Source organism: Aulonocara stuartgranti (assembly GCF_965226115.1).
Source record: "Aulonocara stuartgranti genome assembly, chromosome: 3".
NCBI classification, from domain to species: Eukaryota; Metazoa; Chordata; class Actinopteri; order Cichliformes; family Cichlidae; genus Aulonocara; species Aulonocara stuartgranti.
In genome coordinates this window covers 59,600,628-59,608,891 of record NC_138941.1, presented here as the reverse complement: position 1 = coordinate 59,608,891, position 8,264 = coordinate 59,600,628, and positions in this window count along the sequence as shown.

Below are 8,264 nucleotides of genomic sequence, written 5' to 3'. Positions count from 1 at the left end.
GAGTATCAGCACCTCCAAATCTGAGGCCATGGTCCTCAGCTGGAAAAGGGTGGAGTGCCCACTCCGGGTCAGGGACGAGTTCCTGCGACAAGTGGAGGAGTTTAACTATCTCGGGGTCTTGTTCATGAGTGATGGGAGAAGGGAGCGGGAGATTGACAGACGGATTAGTGCAGCGGCCGCAGTGATGCGGACGCTGTACCGGTCCATCGTGGTGAAGAGGGAGCTGAGTGTAAAAGCGAAGCTCTCAATTTACCGGTCGATCTACGTCCCTACCCTCACCTATGGCCACGAGCTGTGGGTAGTGACCGAAAGAACGAGATCGCGGATACAAGCGGCAGAAATGAGCTTCCTCAGAAGGGTGGCTGGCCTCTCCCTTAGAGATAGGGTGAGAAGTTTGGCCATCCGGGAGGGGCTCAGAGTAGAGCCGCTGCTGCTCCACATCAAAAGGAGCCAGCTGAGGTGGTTTGGGCATCTGACAAGGATGCCTCCTGGGTGAGGTGTTCCGGGCATGTCCCACCGGGAGGAGGCCCCGGGGCAGACCCAGGACACGCTGGAGAGGTTATATCACTCGGCTGGCCTGGGAACGCCTTGGTGTTCCCCCGGATAAGCTGGAGGAGGTGGCTGGGGAGAGGGAGGTCTGGGCTTCTCTGCTTGGGCTGCTGCCCCGCAACCCGACGCCGGATAAGCGGAAGAAAATGGATGGATGGATGGATGTTCTCTGCCTGTGACAAAACTGGAAGGTTAAAAGGTTAACTTTTGCTCTTCTGAGCATTTGAGTACTAGGGCATCACAGTTAATGTTTGGCTCACTCTTAATATGTGTATAAGGGCACTTAGTGATGAATATGAATCAACTTTACAAATTTAAGCAGTTTATTTATTTATTTATTTTACTTTTTGGTTCAGTTATTTTTTGCTAAGTACCTGACTACCTGATTTACCTTTAGATGTCAGCCTAACATTGAATACAAGATGTAAAGATTACATTTGGTGTTTGTCATTCATGATTTCATCTGGTCTAGTTCTCGAATTCTACACTGCAGCACTGTTTAAAATATTAATCTACAGGGAGTGCAGAATTATTAGGAAAGTTGTATTTTTGAGGAATAATTTTATTATTGAACAACAACCATGTTCTCAATGAACCCAAAAAACTCATTAATATCAAAGCTGAATGTTTTTGGAAGTAGTTTTTAGTTTGTTTTTAGTTTTAGCTATTTTAGGGGGATATCTGTGTGTGCAGGTGACTATTACTGTGCATAATTATTAGGCAACTTAACAAAAAACAAATATACACCCATTTCAATTATTTATTTTTACCAGTGAAACCAATATAACATCTCCACATTCACAAATATACATTTCTGACATTCAAAAACAAAACAAAAACAAATCAGCGACCAATATAGCCACCTTTCTTTGCAAGGACACTCAAAAGCCTGCCATCCATGGATTCTGTCAGTGTTTTGATCTGTTCACCATCAACATTGCGTGCAGCAGCAACCACAGCCTCCCAGACACTGTTCAGAGAGGTGTACTGTTTTCCCTCCTTGTAAATCTCACATTTGATGATGGACCACAGGTTCTCAATGGGGTTCAGATCAGGTGAACGAGGTGGCCATGTCATTAGTTTTTCTTCTTTTATACCCTTTCCTGCCAGCCACGCTGTGGAGTACTTGGACGCGTGTGATGGAGCATTGTCCTGCATGAAAATCATGTTTTTCTTGAAGGATGCAGACTTCTTCCTGTACCACTGCTTGAAGAAGGTGTCTTCCAGAAACTGGCAGTAGGACTGGGAGTTGAGCTTGACTCCATCCTCAACCCGAAAAGGCCCCACAAGCTCATCTTTGATGATACCAGCCCAAACCAGTACTCCACCTCCACCTTGCTGGCGTCTGAGTTGGACTGGAGCTCTCTGCCCTTTACCAATCCAGCCACGGGCCCATCAAGACTCACTCTCATTTCATCAGTCCATAAAACCTTAGAAAAATCAGTCTTGAGATATTTCTTGGCCCAGTCTTGATGTTTCAGCTTGTATATCTTGTTCAGTGGTGGTCGTCTTTCAGCCTTTCTTACCTTGGCCATGTCTCTGAGTATTGCACACCTTGTGCTTTTGGGCACTCCAGTGATGTTGCAGCTCTGAAATATGGCCAAACTGGTGGCAAGTGGCATCTTGGCAGCTGCACGCTTGACTTTTCTCAGTTCATGGGCAGTTATTTTGCGCCTTGGTTTTTCCACACGCTTCTTGCAACCCTGTCGACTATTTTGAATGAAACGCTTGATTGCATTAAATAATCACTTAAGACTTATTCTCTTTTGTTTCTTCATTTTGTTGGGTCTACTTCTGGATCTAAAGTGTGGACTTGGCCCCGTATTATATTAATAATACTACTGAAACTGTTAAAATGTTTTAGCATACCATACTCTTTCAAACCATTTAACTCTGTAGTCTCAGCTATACTCAATTCTGTATTCAATACTTGTCTTTACTTGTTATAACAGGGTTTTCCTGCCCTATGCAGATACAACAGAGGTAACACCAAACAGCTGGGCAAGTTAAACCAGATGAGACACATTGACGCCAAACATTTCACAGTGCTGCTCACCAGAGGTGAGTCGTTAAGAGCATTTGATACAAGCAACCCAACAAACCATAGCCACACAGCACAGGTTATAGCTGTGATGGTGTAGAAAACTCTCAGCTTTGATTGGTCAACCTTTTCCTTTTCCCTACCTCCTTCCCCTGGCCCTGGGCGAATCAGAACAAAGAGAACAGAGAGGCTGCAGAAAGATATGATTATAATGGATGGAGCCAAAAGGCAGAACAGTGGGGCAGATTGGTAGTTAGGAGGTAATAAGAGTGCAAAACCCATCAGTCCAAAGCTCAGCAGCCAAGCACAGCCGATGGTGATGTTTCTGATCCTGACCCCACGAGCATTTCTTAGGCTCATGTAGGTGATGGGGTGAACAACAGCCAGATAACGCTCTACACAGGTCAGGACGTGGAACAATAACTCTCCATAATAAGCAGTAATAGAAGCAGATGATCCTACTGCCACACTCACTAAGTGATTAGTGTATGTGCCACAATACATGACCAAACACCCTAAGATCCAGATCAGCTCCATTGCAGCTATATGGTAGGTGAAGATGTCAGAGTGGCTTGCTGTTTTAATAGAGCGCTGCTGCCGCCATCTTTGATAACCAGAAAAAAAGACGAGAACAAAGACAGTGAGGAGGAGGACGATTCTCAATGTATGGAAGGGAATCAATTTGGATGGATTTATGGGGCAGGAATTGTCCAGAAGATCGCTGGAGGTGGAGTTAAGTGACATAACTACTGTATGATGTAGGTCTGAGGAGAAAAAGAAACAGTCAGTGGGACAGACAGTGGAAGTGCTGATAGTTCACAGTTATAATGCACCTTATTAAGGAAATGCTAGAGAAGAATTCTGATTACTACAGTGCCAGATGGGACAGGCAAAAATGCAGCTTAATACAGCCCTTAGTTAGTGTAGCTTTGGGAGTAATAGTGGGAGTAATGACTGGTCATTGAAATAGTTTTTTTCTGTCAACAAACACTCTGACATGGAATGTTAATTGTAAACCAACATTATATTACAAAATCAAAATGAGGTGCATAGGAAATTTGTAGCAGTAGAAAAAATATTTTCAGAAACTAAGAAAAACAAAATGCCAGTGTGTTGCTCACGCATAATATCCTATTATCAGGCTGGTGGAGTACAAAAACAAAGAACTTATCATTATCCTCTGTTATCTAAAATGTTATAAAATTGTGGATTTTTCCACACTGGGCAAAACATAAATCAAAGCAAACGTCTATAAATGATACTTAAACAAAAGTTCATCTCTCACTGACTATAAATATTCTCAAATTCAAAGCACATTTTTTTCTTTTATCCTTGAAATTATATAATTCTGTAATCCCAGTAAATTGTCTCTGATTTATCAGAGACTATCTTGTTTCACAATAGTTGCCAAGTGGGAGCAGTTATGAGTCCAGACAGAATATACTATGTTTGCTTCATCACAAAAAATCAACTGATTCCCTAAATTAATCTAGTGAGGATTACTGCTCAAAGCTGTAATAAAACAACAGCGCTGTGACTTGGACCAAAGCAAAGTCGGGCTTTTTAGAGTAATGCTGAAAAAAAAGTTCCAAAATTGTCACTGAATTAGCCTTTACAACACTATTAATAACAAGCACCCAACATATAAAGGAAGTGATCTAATCACAGAAAAAGGAAAGCAAAAAAGTAGATCATCCATCGAATAATAAATTAATGTATAGTTAACACAGATTAAAACACTTTCATCTCCCTGGAATCAGTATAAAAAGATAAATAACAGATCAAATATTTGTGAAAAACGGCATTAAAAAATTAATGTTAATATAATCAAATATTAAATAGCACCTTTATGGTTGAATTGTTTCCTCTGGTTTGCGTCTCCAAACTGACCGACTGCTCTTCACTCTAAAAAGTGCTCTGATGCTTCTGCCGGTGTTCAGGTTGCTCACAGTTCACACAGCAGGACTTTTGCATAATTCAATAGGTGGTACTTACTGTAAAATACACCATTAAATTATACTTCAGCATTTGGGTCATAGTGCTGCATTACAGGGTACATATTTATTTTCTAACAATTATAGATAATATATGTAGTAAAAATCAAATTCTTATTTCCACCCCAACATGTAGGAAACCAAACTAACATGGAGTTTGTGTAATTAGTGCAACTGGTTTAGGTTGAGTTTCTTGTATGTGACAGAAAATAGCATACAGTTTAGGACTTAAAGAATTTTAATGTCCATTTTTTACTCTATCAGTCCATTACATCAGACAGTATTCAAATGGCTTGTAATCTAAGACAGGTGTTCATTCAAACTAAGCAATGTCATGCCGCATGTGTATACTAAGAGCAGTTTGATGGGATCTAATTTACAGCATGTACGTGAGGATTTTAAAATGCATAACTCTAGCTTCCATTATTATTAGAAGATTACCCTGATACATACTGCAACACATAATAGTGAAATACAATGTATATCCATGGTTAGATCATGCTTGCACACACACTAGTTTCATTCACTAGACCCAACTTTGAGTTTAGATAAAAATAAAAAGAGCTTTTGTGTGTCATTGAAAAAAAAAAGAAAGTTTGTTTTTAATGTGAAGCAGTTATGATGATTATTTTATTTGTTCTCCTTTTCCTATGTCAAGAATTTGAAAACCCATCCATCATCCCATTTTCTTTCACTTATCCAGGGGGCAGCAGTCTAAGTAAAGAAGCACAGACATTTCTCTCTCCAGCCACTGGCTTCAGGTTATTAGGGAGAACACTGAAGCATTTCCAGACTATTCATGAGATGTAATCTTCTCACTGTGTCCAGGTTCTGCCCCGCAGCCTCCCTCTGGTGGGACACACCCTCTCCCAGAAGGCCCCCTAGTCAGATGCCTGAAGCACCTGAACTGGCTCCTTTCGATGTGGAGCAGTGAATCCACTCTGACTGAACATCTCACCGTATCTCTAGCGGAGAGGTCAGCCACCATTCAGAGAAAGTACATTTTTGCCACTTGTATCTGTTTTTAGTAGCATGGAAAACTAAACCCCAAGGGTCTGTTAGTTATAAAGGACTCGAGTAACCTATAAGTACTATTACTGTTGCTGAGTAATACTCAGATTTTTACCTTTAATCTTTGATGAAGGGTTAAAAAGAGAATATCCACAATGTCCAAGACTCAGAATGTCTCATACTTATGTTCTCCTTGTGTATATATGTCTATTTATATATGCTTTTCACAGCTTAACTGTTTATTCTATCATTACATATATAATTCATTAGATAATAAGTCAAGCACCATTTGAATACAGCATTCAAATCTAATGTTTATTTACTGTGTGTGATGCTGTTTTTCTGAGGACTAATTTAAGTCTTCATAGTGGGGATATAGTGGTCTTTTGGAGGTATGTAAGGACAACACGAGAGCTTATCACATTTATTCTAACTTTAATCTCAGCTTCACTCACTTAGCTTTCACAAGACCGCAAAATATCTCCTAGAAGCCAGAAATATTACTCCTCTCACTTCCCTTCTTTCTGGGTGTGAAAGAAGCAATGACAAACAGCAATGAAAAACTCATTTTTAATAACAATGAAAAAACTGTTGTTCAATACAAGACAGTAAACATTGAGTCCATATAAAAACTCGTGCCATCTTCCCATTCATGTAATGATCTGTTAACAGTATATTTTCTGAGTTTTCTTACGCTATGTTCACACTGCAGGCGAAAGCGGATCAAATCAGATTTTTAACCCAATGTGACCCATATCCCATCATGGTATGACAGTGTGAACGGCACAAATCCGATATTTTCAAATCAGATCTGGGTCACTTTCGTATGTGGTAATGAATCCGATACATATCTCTTAGAAAGCGAATGCTGTTTGAATGGTCATGTCACATCCGTCTTTTACGTCACTGACACAAGACTGATGCCAATTATCAGAGAAGCGCCGGAGAAGACATCGCAAACGCTTCCTGGCCATCCAGTGTAGATGTCAGTGAAACTGTTGGGAAGACAACGTGAACATTTTATTTGTGCTGTATAATCTGCAGATTCTGACAGAAATCTGCAACTATCTTTGAATCACCGCTCCTCTAAAACAGCAATAAGGATAATTATTAGGTTATCTACATTATTATGTAAATAACAAAATAACTTAAAGCAAAAATTGGGAAACATAAAGTCCAAAGTCTTTATATTAAGGGCCATCAGTCAAACAATATTGTTTGCTCTGGGTCTAAACAGAGCGCGTTGTGTGTGACGTCTTCTTTTGCGTATGTGGGCCGCTTTGAGCGTTTGCTGTCGCATTTTATTTGTAGTGTGAACGAGCAGATTTGATCAAAAAATTGGAATTGAGCATTAAGACCTGCAGTGTGAACGTAGCCTTAGTCCGTTTCAGTCAGTTAGTCACTTCACAGATCTTTCTCGCTCTTTCTACTCTGAGCACTCAAAGCACTTTACACAACTTGCGTTATTCACCCATTCAAACAAGCAGTTTTTTTTAACCCTCTTTATATGTAAGTGAAACCTGGGGTTAGTATCTTGCCCAAGAATATTTAGCATGTAGACTTGAGCAGATGGGGATCAAACCACCAACCTTGCCATCAGTAAGTGACCTGCTCTACCACCTGACCTACAGCCACCCCAAACTTTCATGTATGAAGATGTAGAGAGGGTTTTTGTCGGGTTTTATGAAGTTTTCTTTTTATTTTGCATGTTCAGAAATTCTGTTTTTCCTTTTGTTGCCTCAGAGCAATGTTGTGCAATAAGGGCTTATGTTCCGAGGGAGACTTTTATAACAGTGTGTTTGTATGTAACGCTACATTATTTCATGTATTCTTACACAATTTTTTACACATTTCACATGTTGCTGATGTGATACCTCTCGCACTAATTAAGGGATTAAAAAAATTAAGCGACAGTTGCCAGGCCACAAGGCATATGGGTGACTATGATAAGATTCAACCTCTTCTAAAGCACATTCTCGTGAAGCTGAAACATTGTGGATGAGCCAATGGTGTCATTTAAATGCAAGAGCTAATTAAAAGAAAGAAAATTGGGTTTCAAAATGTTACTCCTAGCTGAATATTTTCAATTCAACTCATTGCAATTTTATTTATATAGTGCCAAGTCAGAGCAAGATCTGATGGCATTTCACAGAAATTTGAAGGTACTGGGAAAGATGTCCAACCACCTGAGCTTCCAGGTGTAGGGGAAAGTCGAAATGTGGCCTCACATCATAACTGAACAAAGTCAGTGCAAATCCAAAAAGTGAAGTAAGTGAACCAGTAATGAGACATTTCAAATGTATGAGCAGAAGAAGATGCAGAGACCCACAGTTCTGATTCCAAATTATGATCTCAACTTGGACATTACATAACTTTGGCCAACAATATGTGAAAACCTCATCAGCCCCAACTGGCCACGACTGATGCCTGCCCTTCTCTGAGCCTAATAACAGGCCTTTTCAAGTGTTTTTCCAATCTTTATTTTAAAATTTGTTGACATGTTTGAAAGAATTACCTTTGTCCTTTAGATGCAGGTGCACACCTGAATCTTGCACCATGTTGCACCATGCGTTTATGAAGTGGCTGTTCCAATGTAGAGGTCTGTGCACTCTGCGCTGCGCTCCACAGCACACACTACGTTGTCTTTGGAATGAGCCAGTTTTTAGTCT